Source organism: Mytilus edulis, chromosome 9, assembly GCF_963676685.1.
Source record: "Mytilus edulis chromosome 9, xbMytEdul2.2, whole genome shotgun sequence".
In the NCBI taxonomy this organism is placed as follows: Eukaryota; Metazoa; Mollusca; class Bivalvia; order Mytilida; family Mytilidae; genus Mytilus; species Mytilus edulis.
The window spans coordinates 61405525-61420791 of NC_092352.1; the positions used below are offsets into that span (position 1 = coordinate 61405525).

Consider the following 15267-nt stretch of genomic DNA (forward strand, 5'->3'; position numbering starts at 1 on the left):
GCTAAATGATCCTTATCCTAGAAGTTCAAAAATGATTTAATGGTCTGTTTCCACACTTAATGATAGATGCAATTGATTTGGTCTCAATCATTTAAAAGTGGTTCAAAGTAAATGACACAAATATCGAACTTGAAGTTAAATTCAAAACGGAAAGTCCCTTAACAATTGGCGAAGTCAAAAGCTCAAATGCATGCAAACAAATGGAGAGCAACTGTCATATTCCTGACTTGGTACAGGCATTTTCTTGTGTAGAAAATGGTGAGTGTAGCCTGGTTTTAAAGCTAGCTAACCATTTCGAAACGTCCACCAGCAGTAGCATCGATCCAGTGGTGTGAATAGTTGAATCAATGGTACCAGGATATTGAATATAATATTGAAAAAAATAAAGTTCAGACATCTTTTGGCGGTCTCGTGCTGTAACTTGAGTACATGCTTGGTTCTAATACGTGTATAAAATATTTATATACTGTCGAAACACAATCAACCATATAAGGCACCTTAGGATATATTTTACCAAATAAAATGTTGGATCGACTAGCCTATATTTTTCAGACAAGTCGTTTTTGGTTCTTTTTAAGATGATTTAGTTGGTGCTTAAGTTTATGAATCAAAAAGACCTTACAAGAGTTGAAATTCAACATACAGATTTGTGCTTCTATTTTTTTAACACAATGTCTTTGTTTTGTTTTTTATATATATATATTATGACAATAAGTATAAGAATATTTAGTAAGTATGAAAAGGATTGAAATAATTTGAATTAACTATTTTCAATGAATAACCTTCTTAAACACGTGTGTTCTAATAAAGTAGGCTTTATACGTTAACATCTAAACATGTGTTGATCTGCTATATTTAATATACACCTTGCATAACTTTGTAATGAGTCATAATTATTTTAGTAAAATATATATAAGATATATAAGATGAGAGACCTGGAATGTCATATAGAGGGAAAAGAGGGCACCCTCCTAATATTTTTATTTTATAAATATATTTTATAAGTCTGCTTATTTTAGCTATGCAGTGTAGGGGATAGAAATCTTTATGTACATTACAACTGTTCGCGAAACGGTTACTTGAAATAGCTGCTTGAAAGTATAACCAATTTTATTTGCTAATTGAAAATCAAGCGGAATAAAATAATTTAAGACAGCAGAGAAGATAATTCTGTTTTAATTGGTTATTTTTAACCGACTTAAATAAAAGAGTCAGCTTTAAATACTGTAAATGTATGATGTCTCTAGTTTGGTCAAAGGTCAGAGTGTCCTACTTAATTAAACGATAAATTGTTGAAATTAGATAACATGTTTTCACGTGCAGAAAAAAATCACTTATGACCAATGCATGATTGGATATCATCTTTCTTATTGGTCAATGATCTTGCGGGTCAGTACGAGTTCACGTGTAAGTGTATTGTGGTCACTTCCTTTTATCATCAGCATTTGATGTGTTAACTTGTGATTCTTATCAAACAATTTGTTCAAAATTCCCACCCACATACCGCCCTTATTGTTATATTTTGAAGTAGATATCTATATATGTTTATTTATGGGGCAGATTTTTCTCCCCACCTTTGCTATTCTTTGTCATTTATTCAATTGACATGATATTAGTTGATGTAATTTCGTATTAATTATGTATTATTATTTCATATGAAATATGAACTTTTATGTCAAATGTTTTATTTGCAAAATGTATTTTTTGCATTTTATGATTTTGAATAAATGACCTTTTTTCGTCAGTTTAGTTTTTATATCATAAAGCAAATCAAGCTCAGACTCTGGCATGTGTATACATAGTATGTTTATGGTATCTAGCTGTCTGTCTTAAAAACAAGTAGACGTAAAATTATGTGTTATCAATACGAAAAAGATCTACGTGAAATTAATTCCAAGTTGCAGCTAAAAAATCATCCGAATACGTTTTGTTATAACTCCCGGGTGCTGGGAATTCGTATTGCTCCGCCTTTAGTGTGCTGGATTGAAAAAGTTTTCATATGATATTTAATCTTTTTCTATTGTTTATAGATTGTTTAAATATTCTAAGTTTTTGATCCAAGCACCACTGTCCTTTGTAGACAAATCGCACGTCTGGATTTTAACATAGTATTCAGTGTACAGTGAAACCTGATTAAACCGAACCCTGAATAAACTGGAAACCTATCTAATCCAAACTTTTTCTGAAGACAATTATATAACAGTTTATGCATTGTGAACCTGATGAAACTGAATACCTGCCAACACCGAAAAAAAATTGGCAAGTCCCTAAAGGGTTCAGTTTAGTAAGATTTTACTGTATAATAAAAAAAAAATATTTTTAGTGTTTTTTGTATTATTTGTACAAATTTTTTTTGTAAAGCAAAATCACCGACAGCGGGTTTTGATATATCTTCAGTTATTATTAAAAGCAGCCTAATAAAGTTTTCTGTATGAAAAAAGAAGGGGTAAACATCAGTTCAATCATTAAACTGAATAACATTTTCCTACACAATCTCAAATTGACAAAACAATTTAAACAACACATGCTATACCTCAGAACGGACATGATACATTCACTTTACTCTTCGGAAGTTACGACTAAATCAGATCTTAGACAGTTTCCTTTATTGCATTATGGTCAGGTATTTAGGATTCTTTTGCCAATGCAAACTGTTTCGAAGACAGTCGATCAATTTAGAGGACGCTTTAAAGTTATGACTTGCCCTTTTTTTTTCAAAAGAAAAAACGCTGCGTGACAGAAGGATATGTATAGTTCTACATTATTGCCCGACTGAAATCGAAATCTTGCATTTCATTACCACCATCTGAATATTGAAGTTGTTACTGAACAGCCAGTCACTACAGTAACAACCAAAAATATGTGCACATTCTTACTAGCATAAATTGCATTGAAAAATAAATTTCTGATAATATTTTAATTATTAGGCATTCAAAGGAGAGAAGATCACATGGAAGCAGAAAAAAATCTTTGATCGAGGGAAAACCACAAAAATACAATGTAATCTAAAGAGATGAAAAAAGAAAGATGAACAGATAAATAACTGTAAAAAAGGACAAAAACAACTAAAGTTTGAATATATATATATATATATATAGTGTTACAGCCTGTCAATACATTTTGATGATTAGCTCATATAGACCTATTTCATTTCCATGAAGATTGTTAGCCTCAATCCCCATCAGTCATGGCGTATCCTCGTGTCTTGTATTTTCTACCTACTCGCATATTTTTCCAAATTTCCCTTTTATAGATTACACTTTGTAAATACAGCTGTTTCTCAAAACACGCCTCTTTTGGGGAGATCTTGAATATTCATAGAAAATTAATTTTGTTTACATACTGGTTCCCAGTTATGCTCTCTGTTTTCCATCTCACAGAGGCATAACTTGGGAATGTTATCAGTAAATATACACGTGCATATTGTTTACATTGAAATCTGTGGTAACCTTTCGTTCGAGGTAGGGGTAGTTAAGAAATTTAGTGTTTGTTTAAACTCCGAGAAGTGCAGGGCATATAAACATTGAAAATATGCCGCACTGTCCTACATTTTGATTTTTAAAAAAAATTGTGGTGCATATGAACTTTAATTCTAGGATAAGATTTTTTTCAAAACTTCATAGTAAAAGTGGTACAGTTTTAGCCGTAAAAGGAAATCCTATGGGAAATTGCATTGCCAATATTTACAGAAATGCAACCTTATATGTTTGAACATAGATATGCCTAATATTTTGAGTCACTAGTATACTTTTGCATAAAACAATTGTATCTGAAATACATTTCGATCTATATTTTTTTTTATTTGAATACATTGCATCGATGGCACCTTTGTTGACAAAAAAAGCGTCTTGTGTTTTTTTCTCTAAGAAACGGGTCTATAATCGGAAATGACATGTCGTACAGATCCGGAATTGGTTATAAACTTGATACCAAAGTTTATATCAAAGTGGAAGAGGTGATCAAACTTATAACTTAATGAATTAAATGTTTACATATACAACTATAAGATATCAAATATTATTTTGATATCTTTTTTGGACAAGTTGTACACATTTCAAAATTAGGCACATGGGAAGCCTTGTATGGTCTTGTATATATTCATATTTTTGTTAAATACTTTAGTTTTACTTTTAAATATTAAACATCTTTAATCATGGTTTTATTAATTGTCAATTCATAAAATAAGTTGTACAACACATTTTTAAGCGATATGAGAAGATGCGTTGTGTACATGTATCGTGTCAATCTATCTGGAAACGTTTTGAGTAATTTTATATATAACCTATCAATCAAATTATAATGTTAAAATTCTTCCTTATGTTGTTACTGTTGAAAACGATTTCATCTGTTATCGATTTAAAATGAAGAACCTAGTGATTGTGTTACTTATTTGTGGAATTATAAATTCAATGGACGGGATTTGTATCAACAACGAAGGGTTAGTTTCAATTAATGTCAAGTAACATTTAAACAAGACATATCACCTTGTATGATCACTTTTAAACGCATTAGATCAATCACATTGTTCTATCTCAAAAGTAAAAAAAATAAAAATACCGAACCCATAGGAAAATTAAAAACTCAGACACATCATATGAATGGAAAATAACTGTCAAATTCTTGCCTTTGCATTGTCTCATGAAGAAAAAGAAAACCGTGGTTCAATATGGTTTGAAAATTCAGATTTTGTCATGATATTTATCACCTACATGTATGTCAACAAAAAAGAACCAAACTAATTAAGTTAAAAACGTAACGATAGAGATAAATCCATTTGATTCAAAAGCTGTTCAGATATATGTTAAATGGCATATAGAACTGAATATTAGATTCGAGTACTGTCTGCATGTGGTGTCATTTGTAACTGATACAAAGACAAAGTATTTCGGAAACACATAATATGTTGTGACTCTACCTATTGCTTGGATATGCCCGACGAGGCAAAGATGTACAATTTGTACATATGTATATACTTTGCTGGTTTCGACTATTTAAATGATACTTTACAACTATATTCAGTTTATTCCAAATTTAAATGGAACGGTGAATAACAATTAGACTTTTCATTTAGAGCAAGGACCCCTTACTACTCAATTGTATATGACAAAAATGAAACTAGCGTAAAATGCGGGCATTATGAAGATATGTACCCCTAAAGAAGAAAATATTAATGTCAAATTATTTGTACAACTTCGTAAATATTTCTTAATGATGAATACATTGATGATCTCAATAAAACAATGATGCAAACCATAAAGTAAAAAAATTAATGACATGTATTTAAATATAAAGTAGAATAATTGTTTCTATTTAACTACTGATTCTCGGGAACCAATTTTGGGAAAATCTAAAATTGTTTACTAATTATAAAGAGCTGTTTCAGTTTTCAACTTTACTGATGTTAACAGTAACTTTACCACACCTGCTGTACGCTATAAAGGATAGATAATAATGAGGTGAAAAAAGTATTGATGACGATATTGATTGTAAATGATTTTTTGGAAATCCTTCTAATATTAGAGATGGCGGTGAGCGATGCAACGATTTTCGTGGTAAAAACGACATTGTACATTATTCTTTAGAATCGACTCAAGGTCGTATGATACAGAAGACATTCCTCGATGAAAATGTTTAAAATGTTCGACTCAACGTCAATTTCATTGGACAGATCGTCATTTCAATATAGACGAATATTTTACTGAAGAAATTATTTAATATCAGTTTTTCACCCTGAGCGATAGCGATTGGTAAAATACGAATACAACGGGGAAACCCATAGTTCAACTAAATTTGGATAGTATGCGTTTGCACAAAAGTAGAAATAATATAATTATACTTGTTAATAATAATAGGGGTTGTCATACTAGAATTTCAGTTATATGTTGTTTTATTTTGTACTGTTTAAAGTAAAGAAGCAAGTTATTATTTCAATATTTCGTTGAAAAATAGCATAACTTTCAATGGACAATATACTTTCACTCCATTTTTCTTTGTGTTGTAAATATAATTTTACATGCGTAAAGCAGTAACCAATTTTTTTAGTTACAGCGTATATAATAAAACATTCTTGACGCTGTGCACAATCGATTTCACACAAAAAAATAGAAAAACATCTTATATTTATTGAAATTTGGATAACACTTTGAAACCATAATCGAGTCGATTTCGCAATTAATTGAAATGGTGTTCCGCGAAATAACAAGCATTCAGATCAGGAAGTTAAGTTCCTGTTTTGTCTGAGGCGGTATTTTGCACATAATGATGCCTATAAATGCTGATAACTTCTAAGTTTAAAAAAATATCAGCTTCAATCTTATTTTTTTTTATTAGAAAACTCACATTTATTTCAGTTCTGGTCATTTTTTTTTTTGCATTTCAGACTTGAAGATTGCTGCCATAACTATGAAGATATCAAGGGTATATGCAGAGGTAAATTACATAATTACTATCGATTGCATACGTATACAATATTAATCTTGGTCGTTATTGTTGTTAACGGTTGATTTGATTTTTGATTTTTGGAGTTTTAACACCACTTTTAAATACTGCATTTAGGCTACTTCGTGGCGGCCACTTTTTATTTGCAGAGGAAGCCGAAAAAAAACACCGACCTTCGAAAGAAAAACTGACAATCCTAGTCAATTAAGATTGGAGTCGAGGGCACCCACACGAGCAGGGTTCGTACTCGCAACCTCAGTGTTGACTAGCTAGTGATTACAGTAGTAGAACTGTTGTTAACAGATAGCCAGTTAACGAGAATACCACAAACGCTCCTGTACTGGATAGGTTTAGTTTGAATGATGGTTGGGTTCGTGTCATACATTTTTCGGTGAATAAACTTTTTTCCGAAATAAACCGGACACCAAGGCTGCAATCAAAATAGAAAAAAAAACGAATAAACAGACAAAATCATATTTAAATTAAAACAAAGCGCTGAAAACATCAGTCCCATGTGTGCTCTACTATTAGGTACATCTAGTTCCTTCAGTGTGTGACAACCTTCGTGTAATCAGTCGTACAATACACATTTGCACCTCACACGTTCGCCCCAATTTTTATTTAAATCCCAATTGAATAATTTGATATTTTTTATAAGTATATACCAAAATAAACTGCGAATTGGTATTTGAACTCAGCTAAGTTAGTATAATTGTGTGTGTTTGAAAATCATGATTGTTGTTTAAACTTGCTTTGATGTAAAATCGGTGTTTTGTGGGTTCTCGATACTCAATCGCTGGTTTCCCGTGTATTGATTTGTAGTCTGTTATCATAATTCTGTCTTTTTCGATCGTCTATTTGTCCTTTTGTTTCATCTTAAATATCTGTTTTCTCCGTCTTGGTGGGTTTTGTATTTGTGGCACTATTAATATCTTCCGTCGACTTTATGTAACAACAAAAAACATTTTTTTTTTCATTCAAAAATGTTTTTTGTAGTAAAAATATCAAAACTATTTGTTCGTATTTATATAAAAAAAGACTTTCATAGATCGAAGGATGGCTAGACTTCTAACCGATTGAAGGTTTTATTTTAATATCGTTTTGAAAATGTGTAGGAGATACCATGGGTTGTTCAAAAATAAAAATTGGAGAAAAACCAATCAGAGTCCGAATAAAAAAAGACAAAAAGGCAATTTGTTTAACAGTCATTATATTTTCAATACAACAAAGTGTTTTTGAATAAAATAGTCAGTTTTGTTGTTACCTAAAAGTGTCTACAATATACTAATTAAAAAAATATATGGAAGAAATGTATGAACAGCACCAGATAATTAGTGCCAACTCTGGTTTATTGCTCGGGAAGAAAAGAGAACAGTCCACAAAAAATGTCACGAAAAAAAGATTGAATAACTTTTTCTTTTTGTATATGGATTTGAAATATGGAAATATGGAAATATATATATATATATATATTGTATTAAATTTAATTGACAACACCGTTTCTTTTAGGGACATTTTCAAACTCATGTATTTTGTTTGGCTAAAAATGTAATTTTGAAAACCTTATTTTGTATTTATGTTTGGAAATTGTTTTTTTATGAACTTATCAGTATTTTTCTATTTTAGAATGCAAAATTGGAACTACAACAAGAATCTTCGGTGGTAGATGTCTTCCATGTACAAACTATACGTATGGTGTTGAATGTTTAAAAACATGTGACTGCAATCCTATCGAATGGTATGACTTCAAGTTGCAATCTAAATAGGTGTAATACCACCATTGATTTTTCCCTATTAGTCTTTGTTAAATTGGCACTTTTAAAAAAATCGTACAGTATTTACCTTTATTTCAACCAAAGAAATACTTTGCATGTGTAAAGTTCAATCCTTTCCAGTGATACAGTGAAAATTTCACACTACATTTCATTGCATATAAGAAAGTAACCACCGCCGAGGGTAGACAACCCAATTTTTACACTGTTATTTACTGGTTACCTGCTTTGGTAACTATGTAACCTGAACGTTCCAAAATATTTTATAAGACCATCAAATAAAAAAAGAATGATGCTTTCAGACACCCAACATACATATTTACGACTCAGAAAAATTTAAGTGCATTGAAATGCAGGGTTAATTTTCTACAACTGTCAAATTCAAGGGAATATTTTTTTAGGCCTACTTTCGTATGCAACCGGATGTGACATACCATGATTTGGTGGTATTACACCTAAAGAACACCTAAATGTCAAATAAACTTAATGCAATTTTTTCCCCTCCAATTGCAAGTTATTTCAAGCATAACTGTCAAGTTTTGTCTCAGTCAGAACTATAGTTTCAGAGAAAATCACTATAATGTAAGGCCATATCCTACGGCAATTTCAGTCCAATTTCTTCGAAAAATCCTAATTTCAGTGTATCATTATAAAATGCAGTTTTGACTAATATCTGATCATAATCTCATGATATTATATGCATCCAAACAATTAAATAGAATACAAAAGACAACTTTAAGATGATAAACAATTTTATTGCACCTTTTAGAGTTCATTTGAAGGTCTGTTTTGGTCTGTTTTGGTCCATTTTCCCTCCTTCCTTCCTTTTTCATCAAAACTTGATATCTTTTGTCTAAAAAATAAAACAAATGTGATTATTTTCCCACAAAAATGAAATAAATGTAATGTTAAATCAATAATTAAAGTGTTTTAGCTGAAAGAACTGTCTCTATAAATGTTAACAGTCTACACGGAAGTTTCTATAAGCCCTTATGTGTAACTTGAGTTTTTGGTCTGTTCCCCTAGTGTGAGAAATAACGGTTCCCTTTCAGTCAATCATTTATTGCTACTGGTATCAAAGTCTTTTTATTTACTCATAACAGTATATTTCTAATAGATTTACACAAAAAGTCCACTTTCTTGTATTTTACATTAGAAAATGGGGAGAAAGAGTAATAAAAAAATACCTCAAAATTTTTTTAAAAAGGGTTATGTCCCTTGGAATGCTGGTACAAAAAATAATTGGTAAGAATTATAAAGTTTAAGTATGTGAGACTGGATTCTGATGTGTATAAATCCAGGACAAATAAGTGTTTAGATGAGTTATTCTCTGTGCAAAATGTAGACGGCACAATGGCAAATTGTAAACTTTTGCGGCCAAAACAAAAAAAAACATGATGATAGTTGATACATACTTTAATGCTGAAGTGTCATCTGCAGACCAATTCACATATAAGATTTTTCAACAGAATGCTCTTCAGAACATGGTTAACACTGAAATAAAAAATTCACATGTTGTATAAACAAAACAAAAACTGTAAGGGTAATTTAAAATTTAACACAGTAATCTAAATACAGCTTTGTCTGTCCACCCATTTGACTAAGAAAACACCCGTAAACCCCCATTTCAATGTAATTTTACCTCAAACGTACTTTCTGTGTCTAAATCCATTCCGAAAAGTCCATGTTTACAATGTATGAACTGGTTTATTAATAACTTTTAAAAATGAAAGTACAATAGGGTCACGAGTGCACATTTTGTTTCCCTAAATAGGTGTAATACCACCATTGATTTTTCCCTATTAGTCTTTGTTAAATTGGCACTTTTAAAAAAATCGTACAGTATTTACCTTTATTTCAACCAAAGAAATACTTTGCATGTGTAAAGTTCAATCCTTTCCAGTGATACAGTGAAAATTTCACACTACATTTCATTGCATATAAGAAAGTAACCACCGCCGAGGGTAGACAACCCAATTTTTACACTGTTATTTACTGGTTACCTGCTTTGGTAACTATGTAACCTGAACGTTCCAAAATATTTTATAAGACCATCAAATAAAAAAAGAATGATGCTTTCAGACACCCAACATACATATTTACGACTCAGAAAAATTTAAGTGCATTGAAATGCAGGGTTAATTTTCTACAACTGTCAAATTCAAGGGAATATTTTTTTAGGCCTACTTTCGTATGCAACCGGATGTGACATACCATGATTTGGTGGTATTACACCTTAAACATAAAGATAGCGTTGTCTTGTCTTAAACAAAAGTTAAATGTTACGTAATTGACAAATATATTACACTTACCTTTACCTTGACGGACACTTTAAACATGTAAATCTTTCATTCGGATGTAGTTCTCTTTTTTCATTGCTGATACATATTAGAAACTTATTATCATGTCTTTGTGCATGTTTAATTTTTTAGATGTAAAGAAACAATACAAAAATGATTAATACTTTTTTTTACAAAACAGGTGCGATGCTGAGGTTGGGTGTATTTTAAAAACAACCATCTTAACAACACATTTGAAGAATGCTGGTAACTATAATTATCTTTCACAAGTCTAAAGTATTAAGACATTTATTTAAACGTTTCAAATATGAGAAATTATTTTGTTGACCATGGATGTTTGAATTGGTAAAATATAATCAACATAGTAGCACTTTTTTCTTCAGAGTCAACAGATGTCAAGATTCTAAATTTGTAAGTTTTTGTATTCTACGAGCCGAAATCATGTAGTATAATCCTGATGATAGGTGTTTTTCTATCATATCTTTTAACTGGAATAAGTTAAATCAGGCAGTTTACTCTCTTTCTAAAATTGATTATCATTTTGTCGTCGAATTTATGTTTTGTATGTCTTAATGTAAGTTTATGTTATATAATTATATGCATACTGTCACCTTTACAACCTTTTCCTTATGTCTCTTTTGTTAACATGCCGAATTCATATTATTAAGTTGAATACATGCTGATATAGCATTTGCATTTAGAGCTAGCTCAAAGTATGTTGATTTTGTTGAACGAGGAATACTGCTTTCTCAAAAGTTGATAAGACAGGGTTATGAATCAATCAAATTAAGGTCATCACTCAAGAAATGTAACGGTCGCCATCATGAGCTCAATGGCCATTATCATAACGTGTGTCAGAAATCATACACTGATGTTCTTCCTCAGTCATAATAACCTTCAATCATTACCAAACTGAACAAAGTAATAACACGACGGGTGCCGTATACGGTGCAGGAAATGTTAACCCTTCCGGAGAACCTGATTTCACTCCCGGTTTTTAGTGGAGTTTGTATTTTTTCTTATTTATTATTTATAACTGTTGATGTAAATGTCCTTTGGTTTTGCGAGTATTTGTTTACTCCTTGGTGTGATTTTTATTTTTCTTAGAACAGGTTCACAATTTCAATGTAAAAATCTTTATCCTAACAGACGGTTTGCCATGTACTGTATTTATAATAGACTTTTCTTTTTGTTATCAGTCACTTAAGTTTGAAAATATGAAGTATAAAACTCGTATCAAGTATAAATGTCCATATATGTAAAGTGTTGTTTACACGTTAATCAAACTTATCTACGTTACTGTCTTTTTTTTTTGAAGATACAACAGATGCAGATAAGTCTGTCTCATTTTTGACTTTATCAAACTGAATCAGATATTTTCTTGTCAAATCTTCTCACACACATCACTGATCCGAAGAATCAGATATTCGTCATTATTTTTTCTATGCATATTCTGATTGAATTGTGTTCCCAGTCTCTACAACGATAGTTGCACTCAAAGCACTCTTTGATTGTTTAAAGATTATCTGCTGACGATTAACTGCCTCTTGTTTTTCAAATAGAACACGATACAATGTTTCATTGATGGTTCAAATGCTGTTTGGTGCTAACGAACATCTTCCTGGTATCGCTGTGAATACATTTTTATACATCTTCGTACGCCAGGCACTATTCTCTCAATTGAGACCTCTCTTTATTGATGAGCTGCTGATACAATGTAAAAGAATATTACCTGCTTGTTTAATATCGGTTTAATTGACTAATATTTCTTCAGTTATATTATCCTTCAAAATTTCAGTAGACACTCTCCCCTTCATTAGGAAAATAGACAGTTATGAAATGGAAATAAACTCATCATAAATACCAGGACTGAATTTTGTATATACGCCAGATGCGCGTTTCGTCTACAAAAGACTCATCAGTGACGCTCGAATCCAAAAAAGATAAAAAAAAAAAAAAAAAACGCCAAATAAAGTACAAAGTTGAAGAGCATTGAGATCCAAAATTCCTAAAAGTGTTGCCAAATACAGCTAAGATAAACTATGCCTGAGGTAGAAAAGCCTAATTATTTCAAAAAAAATTGTAAACAGTTAATTTATAAATGTAACAATATCAATGATTATTCATGTCAGCACAAAAAGTGCTGACTACTGGGCTTGTGATACCCTCCGGGAAATAAATCTCCACCAGCAGTGGTATCGACCCAGTGGTTGTAAATAAACTTATCATAGATACCAGGACTAAATATTGTATATACGCCAGACGCGCGGGAAGGGAAGTATTTTATGGTACACTGATTTTCAACTTTCTATATTAGAAAACTGTAACGCTTAGTTTAACGAAAACAATTGTTTTCGGTTAGTTTATTAAAAAATTTGAATTTTCGGCATTGAAAGTGTAATTTTACAAGGGAGCACACAAACAATGTTGAGTAATCATGACACTACTTGGTATTTTAAACTCAAAATGTGTATAACGGAATTATGATAGCACTCAAGAAATTGCCAGTCAGCATTGTATTCATCGAACAATTGCATCATTACATCGTTTATAGTAATTTAGAATAAAAGACAAATACGCATTTAAGATAATTTTTCATATAACCTCATCATGTATAACACAAGTAAAACATGCAAAAACTATGTTTGTAATCATTTAACATTTGCTCTTTGCGAGAAAATATTGAACCAGTTTTATTTCCAGATGAAACAATCAGAACAACAGAAGCAACTGTTATAAACAGTGGTGAGTAAAACATAACACAATTTGTTTCGGAGATTAACTTTCGAATATAATGAATTATTACATTTCAGTTCAATGTCTTACAACATGTACAAGACACATTCTTAATTATTTGACATTATAGAGTAAAACATTGCGCTTTACACAAAATTTTTCTTGATATAAATTGAATAAGAAATTTGAAAAAAACAGCGATCGATACCAAAAGATTATCAAATTTTATAAGTCGAAAGACTACATTTGTACATAAAAAAAGACAATAGACAAAAAGACAAATACTAGTTTACAAAACGAAACATAGAAAACAAAAGATCACGAAACACGAACCCACACAAAACATTGGTGATTTAATTTGCTCCAGAAGTGTAAGCAGATCCTGCCCCCTAATGGCAACCCGCCATGGTGTTCATGTCAGTTCAAATCCAATGGTGACTCTAATTGGCATTCGTTATTTTACATTCATGCAACTGTGCATGTAGTTATACCAATTGAAAGTTATCCGTCGTCATCTGTAATACAGATATTTCCTAACGGTCTACTGACTCTTGATGGCGTCCGGGGACTTTGGAAGGACGATTTCAACTTCACCACTTCTGTCTAGAGATCGTAGATATCCCTCATCATGCAGATAACTCATACATCATGTTTTCAATTTTTAACTGTTTTATGTATAAAAAAGAAGATGTGGTATGATTGCCAATGAGACAACTGTCCACAAGAGACCAAAATGACACATACATTAACAACTATAGGTCATCGTACGGCCTTCAACAATGAGCAAAGCCCATACCACATAGTCAGCTATAAAGCTCCCGATAAGACAATGTAAAACAATTCAAACAAGAAAACTAACGGCCTTATTCATATATAAAAAAAATTAACGAAAAACAAATATGTAACACATAAACAAACGACAACCACTAAATTACAGGCTCCTGACTTGGGACAGGCACATACATAAATAATGTAGCAGGGTTAAACATGTTAGCGGGATCCCAACCCTTCCCTTACCTGGGACAGTAGTATAACAGTACAAAAATCAGTTGAAAAAGGCTTAACTCATCAGATGGAAAAAAATACAAGTGGACTTGCCGGGTACTTGTACATCCCGTCACAAAAAGACACAATGAACAGATCTGAGAGTACTCGCAGTTATCAGCCAGCTAGTTCAAAGCCACTAACATCTAATAAAAAAATCATGCATCTAAGACTGATGTAATTCATTTTACATATATTTTATGTTGTAACAACCGGCCGTTAACACGTGTCCTACTTCCTCCGCTCTTTAGTATGCAAATGCAATGCATGCAGTTGTCCGGGGATATAAAGTATATAAAATTATATTTGTTGAGAAAATGACTGAGATAGCGATTTATAATAAACGATTTATCTGCTTATTCAATAATCAATTCAAATATCTAAACATCTACTAGTCACCGCATGTGTCGGCATCGGGTTCTGATTTCATTTGATCCCTTTAAAGGTCCTAAGCTGTTTTCGGCTTAAAATATACCACTTGTCTGTCAACTGTGTTTTGAAAACTAAACGATATGAAAATACTAGGCAAAATCAGTTTTCTTTTATTTGCCCTCTCTCACAATTTTAATTAGAAGTTACAAACATTCTGTAACTAAAGGTAATTCACCAACAGTGTTATTATTCAGTCAAAGTTAAAACACAAAACAGTGGTGTGACGGACAAATGGCAATATGTGTGTATTTGCTTGCATAATAATGTTCATTTTATTGTATTAAATAATTAAAGCAGTTATTGTTATTTTTTTTATCATTATTGAAGAAACATTCATATCGGAAAGACTAATTTTGACGATATTTATAGCTGTTTTTTTCGTTCTGACTGGATTTTGTTATTTGATTCATACACACATTCAGATATCTTTGAAATTAAAAATCAAAACTCAAAAAGTGATATTAGAACCTTTAGAACAGTCTCAATATGTTGGCGTCTATGATGAGATCGATGAGATTCAATTAACATTTGACACGTCTGATTTG

The 15267-nt window shown here is 31.3% G+C and overlaps 1 long non-coding RNA gene across 2 annotated transcripts; it reads right to left on the bottom strand.

The window, feature by feature from the left end:
- Window positions 1-8944: 8944 nt before the first annotated feature.
- LOC139488741 (uncharacterized) lies at window positions 8945-10440 on the bottom strand. Of its 2 annotated transcripts, none has more exons than XR_011656072.1 (3): window positions 10061-10440; window positions 9626-9704; window positions 8945-9063 (listed from the first exon to the last, which is right to left on the bottom strand). It is a non-coding gene; the product is annotated as an uncharacterized lncRNA (long non-coding RNA). The 2 variants fall into 2 exon arrangements; XR_011656073.1 differs by lacking the exon at window positions 10061-10440 and adding an exon at window positions 9853-9992.
- Window positions 10441-15267: the final 4827 nt, after the last annotated feature.